Here is an 11503-nt window from a genome sequence, read left to right as displayed (position 1 = left end):
GGAGGGCCAGGGAGCATGCCCAGGGTGGGCGTGGCCAGCTTGATGTCACTCATGTTGGGTGCGCCAGTGGTGGCCTGAGGACTCTGCCAGTGAAAACCTACTCCTGAGTTCCATTTTCAGCTGCGACGGCCTCCTGCAACCCCGTGCCAGCGAAAACGGAGCTTGGGAGAGCTGCCTGCGGCCCTCACAAGCTCCATTTTCATTGGCAGAGGCACCGCAGGCCAGTCTGCTGTTTCCAGGGTGGCCCCGCGGGCTAGATCTAAGCACCCCGCAGGCCAAATCTGGGCCCCTGGCCTGGAGCTTGACACCCCCGTGTTAGAGCAAACTGGCCCTTGGGTGATGGAAGGCGAGGGACAGATCGCATTAGGGGCTTGACTTGAAATTAGGATGTGAAATGATCAATCAAAGAATTTCTCCTTGACAATATATAGGTAGTCCTTGACTTAGGACCAATGTTTTCATTTCTAAGCAAGGCAGTTGTTCAGTAAGTCATGCCTGATTTTTACAACATTTTTTTTAACCACAGTTAAGCGAATCATTGCCACTCTTAAATGAATTATGTGGTTGTTTAGCAAATCTTCTCAGAAGCCAGCTGGAAAGGTTGCAAATGACCATAGGATGCTGCAATTATCTTAAATACATACTGATTGCCAAAAACCTTAATTTCAATCAGGTGACTAGGAATGCAGTGGCAGTTGTAAATGCAAGGACCAGTTGTATATTGTTGTTTTCCCAATATGGTTGTAACTTCAGTCTCTAAACAAATGGTTATAAGTCAAGGGTTATCAAGGGATCATCATATTCCTACTTCACAGAAGCCCTTTTCTAGTAGATTGAGTCTATCATCTGCACCTCTATAAGTGTCTGGTTTGGTTCTGCAACCCAAGAGGACAGACACAGACTTCAGAGAGTAATTAGGACTGCAGAAAAAACAATTGCTACCCACCTGCCTTCCATCGAGGACCTGTATACTGCATGAGTCAAAAAGAGGGCTGTGAAAATATTTACACACCCCTCACATCCCAGACATAAACTGTTTCAACTCCTACCCTCAAAATGACACTATAGAGCACTGCACATCAGAACAACTAGGCACAAGAATAGTTTTTTCCCTAATGCCATCACTCTGCTAAACAAATAGTTCCCTCAACACTGTCCAACTATTTACAAAGTCTGCACTACTATTAATCTTCTCATCACTCCTTATCACCCATCCCCTCCCACTTGTGACTGTGTGATTGTAACTTTGTCGCTTGTATCCTTACAATCTATATGGACTGTTTCCTAGTATGATTTATTTATTTATTTATTTATTTATTTGATTTGATTTGCCAATTGTTTACAAGATAATAAGTATAAGTGTATACATAGTTGTGAATACATGAAATGGGTACATATAAGAAAAATAAAAGAAGAATAAGAGAAACAATAGGACAGGGACGGTAGGCACGTTGGTGCGCTTATGCACGCCCCCTTTGATTGCTTATTGTACCCTATGACTATTATTAAGTGTTGTACCTGATGATTCTTGACTCTTGACGAATGTATCTTTTCTTTTATGTACACTGAGAGCATTTGCACCAAGATTGTGTGTCCAACCACACTTGGCCAATAAAGAATTCTATCCTCTATCTATTTAAAGGTGTCCAATTCGGACTGCAAACCTCTGGATGGCCTCTAAATGGAAGCAGACAAAAGGAAAAAAACAAATATAGCCTGCAACTTACAGCCACAATTGAGTCCCAAATGTATGTTGCTAAGTGAGACATTTGTTAAGTGAGTTTTGCCCCATTTTACCACTTTTCTTGCCACATTTGTTAAGTGAATAGCTGTCATTGTTACGTTAGTTGTTCAGTGAATCTGACTTCCCCATTGACTTTGCTTGTCAGAAGGTCGCAAAAGGGGATCACAAGACCTTAGGACACTGTAACCATCATAAATATGAGACAGTTGTAAAGCATTTGAATGTAAACCACGTGACCATGAGGATACTGCAGTGGCCGGAAGTGTGAAAAATGGTCATAAATCACTTTTTTTCAGTGCCATTGTAACTGAACTGAACAGCTTTGCGGGCTGAGGAATTCTGGGAGTTGAAGTCCACAAGTCTTAAAGTTGCCATGGTTGGAGACCCCTGGTCCAAAGGGTCGCAGGTGGGGCGAAGCCTAGAGAAGGTGGCATTACGCACTCACTCACACTCAAACACACATGTGCAGACCGAGTCCCTGCCTTCAATCGCCCTCACCTGAGCGGTCGCAGACCACCTACCCATGATGAGCCACTTCCCGCCCAGCGCTCTCGGACCGCCTCCTGGTGCTCTTCTCCACACCCACCTCTGCTGTGATTGGCTGCTTTGGAAACTCGTCCCTCGGATTGGCTGAGCGGCCTCTCCCACCCACTCCCTCCGAAGGGCGGGGACACTTTAAAAAGGCAGCGGGCTGCTCAGGCTGAGGTAAAAATGTGAGCGTGTTGCAGAAGTGGTTGCTTCTCTTGTTTCTCGAAAGAGAAGATGCTGCGGATGTGGGAGAGCTTAATAAGAAATAATAAATAATCTCTCCCGATTGCGGGTCTGCAGCCAAAGACTTTGTGCCTTTGCGCTCTGAAGTAATTCTAGCTGAAGCTCTTAGACATTGTGAGATACGGAGGGGAGCTAATTAATAGCCTATTCTCAGCGAGTAAAGATATTACCTGTGGTAATTTTAACCATGGCGTATATTCTTGGGAGTAAAATGCCAGTGGGTGGCTGAGGTAATATCTGAAAGGTGTCTAATTTAAAGGGCTCCAATACCACAGCTTCACCTATGGTGAGTTACCTCAGTCCCACGAGGTGGTTTCCCTCAGGGAATAAGGCAAACTTCTGGCTCCTGAATACCTTTAGCCAAGGGTCAAGTTTTTAGGAGTAAAATATTGGTGGAAGCTGAGGTAATCTCAGCCATGTCCTGTTAAAAAAAAGGACCAAACCACCACAGGTGATTTAGAAATAGCTTTTAGGAGAACGAAGCTGAGGCAATTTTAGCCAGGTGGGCTAAACTACAGCAGGTGAATACCGTAAGTTAAAATTGGCTTAAATGCAAAATTGTTTCAGTCTCTAGTTGACCTTACTTTTTTGAATAAAGTCAACTCTTTGGGATCAGAAGAAATTTTAGCCAAGGTTCAACTTCTTAAACAAAACATGTAGAGGACCAACTGTTTCAAGTAACTAAAGGCAAAAGTTAACTAAAATTACTTCAGGTCCAGGAGTTGATCTTATTTTCTTGAAATAAAGTCAAATCTTGAGGTACTTTTAGCCAAAATTTAAGTTCTTAGAGGTAATCTCAGCCATGTCCTATTGAAAGGACCAAACCACCACAGGAAAGTCAGAATAATAAAAAAAAAGATTTAAAGGTAAATTTACCTCAGGAGCTGACCTTGCTTTTAGGAATAAAGTGAATTCTTGGGACCTGAGATAATTTTATTCAAAGCTCAAGTCCTTGAATTCCTTGGTCAAATAAAGTATTAGCCAAATGAAACATTCTATTCTAAAGAAGCAAAGCACATAGAGGACTAGCAACTTCAAGTAAAGGCAAAAGTTAACTAAAACTAGTTCAGGTCCAGGAGTTTACCTTGTTTTCAGAAATAAAGGCAATTCTTGGGACCTGGGATAATTCTAGCCAAGGCTCAAGTTCTTAAAGTAAAATATTGGCTGATATAATCTCAGCCATGTCCTGTTAAAAGGACCAAACCACCCAAACTCATCAGATTTAAAAATAGTTTTAAAGGAAAAATGGCCTCAGAAGCTGACCATGGCCCGAAATAAAATGAATTCTTGGGGCCTGAAGTAATTTTAGGTTCAAGTTCTTTGAAAAAAAAAAAGTCCTTGTGTCTAAAATCACACTTGCCCAATAAAGCCTATACTCTACTTTCCCCTCCCCTAATCCAATTCAATCTAATCTACAGTAAACTAAAAAAAAGCAAAAGATGTAGAACTAGCACTAGCTACTTGAGCCTAAGGCAAAAGTTAACTAAAATTACTTCAAGTCCAGGAGCTGGCTTTGCTCACAGGTATAAAGCCAATTCTTGGGACCTGAGGTAATTCTAGCCAAAGCTCAAGTCCTTAAAAGAAACAAAACATGTAGAGAGGGGTGTCAACCTTGGCAACTTTAAGACTTGTGGACTTCAACTCCCAGAATTCTCAGCCAGCAAAGCTGGCTGAGGAATTCTGGGAGTTGAAGTCCACAAGTCTTAAAGTTGCCAAGGTTGGACACCCCTGATGTAGAGGATTAGCTACTTAAAGGAACTAGTGGCAAAAGTTACCTAAAATTGCTTCAGATCCAGGAACTGACCTGACTTTCTTGCAGGAAAGCAAGCTCTCAGGACCTGAGGCAATTTTAGGGATGCTTTTTGGTTCCTGGAGAGTAAGAGAAACTCCTGGGACTGGAGGTCATATCTTTGGGAACATAACCCGCAGTCTGAGGTATTCTCAAGGATACAACATTCCAATTTGTTGTATCTTGCTTCTTTCACTCGTAGAAAGAGTGAAAGTAAATGCCTCTTGGTAAAATTGATGAATTTGGTTTTCTAGTTTCTGAACATCAGGTGGTCATTTGATGCCTTTTTTTTTTATTTCAAAGGCACTCTACATGAAATGAATTGCAACTGACAAGCAGACAAAGACAAAGGTAAGTCAGTTTCATTAACTTTCCAATGCTTGTATTTAGCCAAGAAGCCTGACAGGTACTTTTGGCAACAGTGGTTTACTACTGCAGAAACCTTTGGGCCTCGCTAAAACTTATCCTACACAGCATGCTTTAGCGAAGTTTTGTTTAAAAAAACACACAAAGTAATTATGGTAAAAAAAGTAGGCATAAATGTAACAAGGGTGTCTGGCCCATCCCTCAGCAAGGATACTGGCTGGCATTTAGTTGTCCTGCACTGTGAATCAGCCTGGATTAAGTCTCCCTGGCTGAATCAGCCATGATCATACACCAAGGAAGGATGGGGGACTAGTGGCAAGGGTGGAGTGCTGGCAGAGGACCAGCTGTGAATGAATAGCCAAGCTAGATTGGCTGCCATTGCGGTGGGGGTTGAAGTGGGTGCGAAAATGTTGCCACCATCAATTGTCCCTTTCCTGACATTTCCTTGCAGGTTGAAAGATCAGCAGAGGGCGCAATGGCACAACAAGACGTGTGAAGTGCCTTGTGCAGGGATATGGATGAGAGCTCCTATTAAAACATCCTTTCGAGGAGAGGAAAGCAGTTAGCCTCATAATCCATTACTGTGCTGCCAATGGATATTGTACTGATAGCTATAAATAGATATGTTTTGCTATTCACAGATACACCAGGAAATTGGAGAGATTGGAGGCATTTTTGTGTGTGCTGTTTTGTTTTAAAATGATGGATTTAAAAACATTTTGTTTTCCACTCTTGTTTTTTCTACCAAACAATCTGATTAAGAGTCTGGAAGGTGTTGTGACATGCAGGTTGTCTTAGTAAAGATATTGTCCAATTGTTGATTCATTCTAGACTTGCTGCTGTCCAAGCATTTTTGATTACCACGAGCAGATCTGGAACAGATTCAAAAACATTGTCATCCATAACACACAAGCAATTAATGACAGGTGCTGCCATGTTTCAGTGGCCACTAACCATGAGATAGTTTCAAAAGATTGTATTAATGGCCAAAGTAATGGTATTTAAATGCAGACGAGGTCTGCAGGAGATAAATAACCTCTTTCATAACCCAAATAGGATATGCAAAATTACATGCACCATCTGTTTCAGGTTGAAGGCCACACCAGTCAGGACAAGGGCATAGGTGATTTCTAAAACAAAACAAAACTCCATTAAATTTATATTAATAAAATATAGTTCTGATCATTATTCCCCTTGGGTAGCCTTGTGGCCAGAATTTGGATGCCCTTGATTAAAACATCTTAAAGCGCTCCCTTGGTGAGTCTGGACCCACCTGCTTTGAAACACTACACCTGTGAATTGGATGCAGCATTATACTTTCCATCTTCTTTCCAACAAAGCTTTTCATGCCCATTTTGGAAAAAGGCAAGAATTGGCATTATAATACGGTCTTGAAAACATAGATTTCTCTGTGCGCTTCAGACCCGATCAAGAGCCTTGTCTGATTATTTTGTTGCTGCCATGGGAGTGGGATTTTAAATTACAGATTTTTAATTGTTGCTGCATGTGAGTTGGGAGGCTGTATAAATCTCTTAAGTACCACTTGGTTGTTCTGATCATCAGTTTAGTTGGTTTAGGTTGCCCTGCCAACCTGCTCATTGAAAAGAGTTTTCTCAATGTTCTTTCTCTACAACACAGTGCTCAACATTTTGTAGCCATCAATGTTGGGGAAGAACCAGGCCACTTTTCTTCCACTCGCTCAGCCTTGCAGAGAAAGAGTGAAGAAAAACCAGGTTGCCTTTGTTCTTCTCTGATGAACAGCCCGAGATTGGGTTACTGTGAATTGTCCTGAACAGAGAACGCTTGTATTTCCGGCCAATGCACTGGTCCCTTCTGAAAGGCACATACTGTACATGTATGCTGCTGGTCTTTGTATATACATACCCCACACACTTAGAAATGTCGGAGCACGTGTCTTGTGACTCACGCACCCACTCTCCGGGGCCAGGAAGTGGCAAGAAGAGGAAATGATTGGTGCGGCCTTTCGTTCCCTTCCAGATGCTCGACATGCCACACTCCAAGGGCTGTGAAGCAGCCGTCATGAAGGTGAGCGACCCCTATTCCCAGTTTCCTTTCTAACAATAACTACCACTCTCCTTCTTTCGGTTTCCTGTCTCTGGAACAATGTGTTAGCTGGGAAATTCCTTGCTGGAAGTTAACTCTTTGAGTTGAAGAACCTGACTCTGGGTAAAAGAGGTGGGGGGTGGTAGTGGCAGTGAATGAAAACCACATGTTCCACCGAGAAAGGCATGGGAAGAGATGGAAAATCAGCGGTAAGCAGAAAAGCAGGGTTGTAAACCAGAAGGCAGACAGAAAAGCACAGGGAGATTCATTTCTCCCCACTTTTTTTGTTAGCCCTGAAATGCCTTTTTCACCATCTTCGGTTTGTTCGCAGGAAGTTTTTTTTCATACAATAGACGAGAACTTTATGTTATAGTTAATGATGGGTGGAGAGAGCATAATGGTTCAGCCGTAACGGCAGATTCCAAAACTTTAGGCTTCAGAGTTAGAGCAATTTCAAACTTTCGAACTTCTGCTGGTGCTCTATGTATGTATTTGTGTGCATGTTTGTGTATACACAATCGAGAAAGCAAATATGAGCAGAGAAAAGTCATTTGCCTTCTCAATTACAAAGCTAAAAGCCAGGAAGGGGATAGTTAATTTCAGGGATGTGTAGGCTACAGTAGATTGGCAGGAATCCCGTAGAAGAGGGATCCAAATCCACCCAGCCTTATGTTGCAAAAGTGAGAGGCCACACTAGGTTTCTGTCAACCCCAACGGTCTTTTGTGACGAGGACTTTGGCTGGCTGACAACTCCAAACAGCCTTTGCAGATAGCAGCACTATGGCGTGCACGTTTTTAGGAGTTTTTCTCCAACAAACTACAATATCTTCAGCTGTCTCAGTGAAAGAAGGATCTGTTCCGCTGGGTGGAAATATCAGTATTTTTCCAGCTCTGGAGGCTTGGATCTACATGGAACTATGAACTTCGTCAGAGCTTTGGAACAAACCAGAAATGCCCGTTACGTTGTGAAGCAGTCACTTAAGACAGAACAACGCAACATGTAGGGTAGGAATTTTGTGAGTGTGTGAGTATAAGTGTATAAATGTGCCTCCAAACCTGTTCTATTGCTTTCCAAATGTCAGATTTATGTGATCAGGCATTAAGTTTTGTTTGTGTTAGCACACTGCAATACAGTGCTAAAAAAGGAGGGAGGAAATATTTGAATTATCTATATTCTGATAGGAAAATATTTTCTCTCATCCATGTGAGTCTATTTATGGGTTTTGATGAACTTCTAGATTAAGATGTTTTTGTTAAAGAACTATAATTTTCAAGGGTTTCTTCATTTTTTTCATTGATGAGTGCCACGTTGGTGAGCATTCAGAAACAATTAGAACAGAAATGCCACTTTTAAGTTTTTTTATTTGTTGGATTAAAGGATGAATTTGAGTTTTTAAAAGACTGCTATTTAAATAGATGTTGAGAATTAGATTCTGTTGGTTCATTACAGAAATACACGATCCAGTTTTTGATTTCAGTTATTCATATTGGAATTAATAAATGTGGACAGGGAAAATAGGTTGATTGCATATTGTTTAATCCAAGCTAATTTTTAAAATGACCAGTACGTTAATGGAATATGGACCCATTCTGAAAATCTGGAAAACTTTCATAATGAAAAAAAAAAAGTAACTTGCTTTAAACATATAAATATCTGCAGATGAGGAACAAGACAGTGTTTTTCCACCACTCTAAAACCAATTAACATTCTGCATCTCAGCATCTGCTATTCTGAATTTGGACAAACTAAAATATATGACTCCCATAAATTATCTTTAGTGAATCCTGTACTAAGGCAATTGCCTACTCTGTGGTATAGGTGAGATTTGCACTTGGTTTATAAATTTAACATGTCCCATGTTGGTTTTGATGATAAATCTTTCTGGATTGTTTATGTTGTGATTCAGGGGTGGAATCATGGGACAGAGTTAGAAAATACATCACAGTTGTTTCATAATTCTGTTTTTTCCTCTAGTTCATTTTTTTTGCCCTACTTGCCCTCGCACATTTCACAACTCCTGTGGTTGCCCAAGGTAAGATGCTATTTTTGACAGGGGTCTTGATATGCTATCTGATGCATGGGAATCTTTCAGGGTTACAGGAAAACCTAGCAACTTAAAGCTTAGAATTTGAGAGGAGGATCACCTGGGTGATCCAAAGATCAGTTATTTATACTTTCTAAAGCCATTTTATCTGCACCCTGGCAGGACTGACAAAATATCAAGCAGAGTATGGTTCTCCCATCCCCCACAATGTAAGAAAAAGATCCCATAGTATATTTTTCAAGAGTTTCCCACCATCCAGTCAGAGCTGAAGAAGCTTCTTGGATAAGAAGCAAAACTTCTTCAAAGAAAAACCAGAAAGTCCAGTTTCCGCTTGAAAAAGCACCTTTGGGACAACCATGACCTGGATGACTGAGAATCTCCATAGACATCCCATTGTATAATTTTGCATCTCTTATCTGGAGTGTTTGCTTACTAGCACTATGACGACAATTCAGTCCATATCTGTTCAGCTGTCTTATATTTATCAGAGATTCTAAAATATATTTTTATTTAATTGTAGTACAGGGCTTTTTTGTTGTGCTTTTCTTAAATTTATAGAGAAACATTTACCTGGAAGTTACCCACTGATTTATCCTTGTTCTTAGTCAATGTAATTTGCAACCAGCATGGGAAATTTTTGATAAACGTATATGTAATTTATAAAGATGCATCCAAATAAATCAAGACAGGGAGAGGAACAAGAAAGAAAACTATGCAGGGACCCCCTTTTATCATTTCCTGTTTTCCTTTTTCCTTTAATGCCCACAAGAGGTGGGAAAGAAGACATTTGGAGATTTCAGATAAAAAATATTGTGATTAATTTTACTGTTAAGATGAAAATTAATTCTCTTTAAATAAGCCAAAACATATGCTAGCATTTTCCACATTTCTTTTTTAAAAGAATCTATAGTGACAATTTCACATTTTTTCTGCATGCGTTGCAAAGCCGAGAACCAGGTTGTCTTTTTAAAAATTATTTTTAAATATTTGCAAACTGCTGGCAGAAAGAAAGGTGAGGAAATGTAGCCAATTGGCATCCTAAACTTACTACAAAGGAGAAGAAGGGAGTTTGGGACATGTTATGGAGGAAGAATGACTATCCTGGCATCAAATAATTGACCAACATTACAACCAACATTGAGCCCAAAATTTCTGTTACTAAACAAGATAGTTGTTAAGTAAGTTTGCCCCATTTTATAACCTTTCTTGCCACAGTTGTTAAGTGAATCATGGCAGTTGTTAAGTTAATAACATGGTTGTTACGTGAATCTGGCTTCCCTGTTGACTTTGCTTGTCGCAAAGTCATGAAAGGGGACCACGTGACTCTGGGACACTGTGACCGTCATAAATATGAGTCAAGCGTCTGAATTTTGATCTACTTCTGAAGTTCAGACCTGATTGCAATTATCTCTGTAGTGAAGTAGCTCACTCACATACAAACAGGAGGCAACACTAGCGTTGTGGAAAAATCCAACATCTGCAAAATTCCAGCTTCTGAAACCATTTTGGGAGAGGGGACAGAGCTTTGTGGGGGACCTTCCGAAAAGGACTGAACATGACCCCTGACAGCAGAATGTTCACATGATATCTGGGTGGAAAACAGGGAACAACTAGTGGACTGTTATGTAGAATTCTAATTCCTACACTCTATACTTCAATTTCACTTGTTACTCCTCCCTTTCCAGATGTGGTCCAAATTTGAGTCCTGTTACTCCACGTTGACCTCCAGCTTTGTTTATACATACTGAATTTCTGTTTGTAGTTTCCACTCCTTGGCTTTTGGACTACAGCAGGAATGTCCAACCTTGGCAACTTTAAGACTTGTGGGTTTCAACTCCCAGAATTTCTGGGAGCTGAAGTCCACATGTCTGAAGTTGAAGTCTATATGTCTTAAAAGTTGACAAGGTTGAAAACATTGCTCAAGGGTGTGGTAAGAATAAAATGGGAAGTTGCACTGTCCTGAGCAATTTGGAGAAAAGATTGAAGATATAGACAAAAGAGTCAGACAGAAAAGGGATATTAAGCTGCCTCCATCTTGATTCAGTTTCAGGAAGTCCAGCTTTGATAGTTCAGAAGGAAGAAGATGCCAAAGGATTTCAAACCACAACAGAATTTTTTCTGAGTACTGTTGGTGAGTCTTTTGCCAAAATAGCTGGCAATAGCCAATCTTATTCAACTAAGCTAGCATTTGTGTACTAATTAAGTATATATTTCCCATCCCTAGATAATTTTGCTTCTCTGAAGTTGTATTTTGAGAAGATAACTAATTGGTGGGACAAAAGGGCTGATTTCCCTAGGGTGCTGCTTCAAAATCTTGCTAAAGTTAAATGAGTTAAACAACAACATGATAGAGAGCCAGTTTAGTATAGTAGTTAAGGCAGTTAAAACCAATTTCAGCAAACTCAGTTTCCCCATTGCACTGTTGATGTTATCTAGCCTGGTAATAAAATGCAGGAAGAGAAAAAAAAGTTTTAGGGAACACTGGGAACCAAACATTTCAACCCAGAGCTATAGTCTTTACTATTCAGCCTTTAAAATGATCACTGGGTCACTTGTATTCATTAAAAAACCCTCCCTTTTTATGAACTTGTAATCTCTTAACTCGGGGTAGAGTTGGGGCAACTGGATGGAACTGATGTTTAACCATCAGTTGAAATGTAACCTTAGGGCTTGAGAGAAATTCGTCTGTTTAATATATTTTCCTTCTCCATGCTTTGTTTTTCT

The sequence above is a fragment of the Notechis scutatus genome, chromosome 8 (genome assembly GCF_049901735.1).
Source record: "Notechis scutatus isolate UNSWTSFEM ecotype Mainland chromosome 8, rNotScu1.2, whole genome shotgun sequence".
NCBI lineage: Eukaryota > Metazoa > Chordata > Lepidosauria > Squamata > Elapidae > Notechis > Notechis scutatus.
This window is presented reverse-complemented; position numbering follows the sequence as displayed.